Source organism: Hemitrygon akajei, unplaced genomic scaffold, assembly GCF_048418815.1.
Source record: "Hemitrygon akajei unplaced genomic scaffold, sHemAka1.3 Scf000088, whole genome shotgun sequence".
Classification (NCBI taxonomy): domain Eukaryota; kingdom Metazoa; phylum Chordata; class Chondrichthyes; order Myliobatiformes; family Dasyatidae; genus Hemitrygon; species Hemitrygon akajei.
Window position 1 is genome coordinate 2599624 of NW_027331974.1, and position 1706 is coordinate 2601329.

The 1706-nt window shown below is 48.6% G+C and overlaps 1 non-coding gene across 1 annotated transcript; it reads left to right on the forward strand.

Moving 5' to 3' along the window:
• The first annotated feature begins 380 nt into the window (after window positions 1–380).
• Window positions 381–468, forward strand: trnap-ugg (transfer RNA proline (anticodon UGG)). The gene is given in 2 exon segments: window positions 381–416; window positions 433–468. It is a non-coding gene; the product is annotated as a tRNA-Pro (tRNA).
• The last annotated feature ends 1238 nt before the right edge of the window (window positions 469–1706 follow it).

The following is a 1706-nucleotide window of genomic DNA, read 5'->3' on the forward strand; positions in this document are numbered from 1 at the left end:
TGAGTCCAAACAAGCCACAATCATCCACAGGTGTGACTAATTGGCTCAAGGGTGAAAGAAGGGACGGCTACAAGACCCGGAGTCCGGAGTCCACGGACCAGATCATGGCCTGGAATGCGGGCTCCAGACCGGACTATAACATGGATAGATGGATAGCTGTAGTGAAAATATAGACTGTGTAGGAGTGAATGGTTATATTGATGGCAGAGTAGGTCTACATACGCAGGTGGACACAGCTTGGTGGGCCGAAGGGCCTGCAGCGTGTTGTACTGGTCTTTGCTCTATGATCTAATTTTGTGGAAAATTACCACCAGATGTGGAGATGAGGAAGGAGATTGAGTACATGAAAAGCAACAGTTTTATGTTACAAGTGTTAAACGGGCTCGTTGGTCTAGTGGTATGATTCTCGCTTTGGGTCTAAATTTGCGAGCATGCGAGAGGTCCCGGGTTCAAATCCCGGACGAGCCCCCTGATTGATATACTGTATTTTTAGAACCCAGTCAGTCAGTGCAGCGCAGGAGAATGATGGGAGATATTTCGATGTACACAATATTATGAGGGCTATGTATAGGTCAGTGCCTGCAGGCTTTCTACCCTCGTGTTGGGCGAGACGACAAGTCGAGATCAAAGCTTTAGTGTGGACGGTGAAATATTCAAGGTTAGCACCTTCACCCAGAGGTTGTGGCGAGCTTGGAATGAGCTGCAAGTAGAATTGGAACAATTAAGAGGAGTTTGGTTAGGCACGCGGATGGGGGGGGGGAGGGGTATGGAAGGCTATGTTCCGGGTGCGGGTGGGTGGAACAAGTCAGAAGGCTGGCATGGACTAGATGGGCCGAAGGTCATGTTTCTGTTCTGGAAAGCTCCTTGACTCTATGAAGGAATTGGGCTGGCGTAGAAACGGAATGGATGGGAATCGTTGTGAAGCTCAGTGGCCAATTCCTTCTCCTACAATCCTGTGTGCTTGTATTACAGAAATTCAGCTCTATCGATAGGTTCAGGAGTCCTGAGTGTAATACTCTCTACATTGAAGCGAGATACAGAACGTGAACATGGGATATAATATTTGAGTGGATGACCATCTTCCAACTTTCTCTGACTTCTGGAGACGTTCCTGCCGAGCGGAGTGTGGGAAATGTAACCTCGTAGTTTCACAAAGGAACCGAGAAACCCGGGGAATTGGAGCAACCCAGGTGTACAAAATTAAGAGTGGGAAAGACAGGGTTACTGCAAGCAGGTCCTTTCCACTGAGGTTGGAGCCAGAGGTCATGGGTTGAGGGTGAAATGTGAAATAGTTAAGGGGGGGATCTTGAGGGGGAGCTTCTTCACTCAGAGGGCAGTGGAACTCGCTGCGAGCGGAAGTGGTGAATGCAGGTTCCATGTCAACATTTAAGTGAAGTTTGGATACGTCCGTGGATGAAAAGGGTGTAGAGAGCTGTGAACAAGGAGCAGGTCGATGGAAGGATGGACTAGACGGGCCGAAGAGCCTGTTTCTGTGCCGCAGTGCTGTGTGATTCTATGACTCTGAGCCATTATTAGGGCGTGTGGAACACAGTGGGATCCCTTCTGAAAGATGTCACACAGGGAAGAATGACGGGAATGAGAATAGCAGCCTTGGTTTCTCAATGGGAAAGCAGTTTTAACAAATCTATTGGATTTTCCCCTCTCCGACTCGCGGAATAGTTAAAGGAGAGCCGGTGGTTTAATTC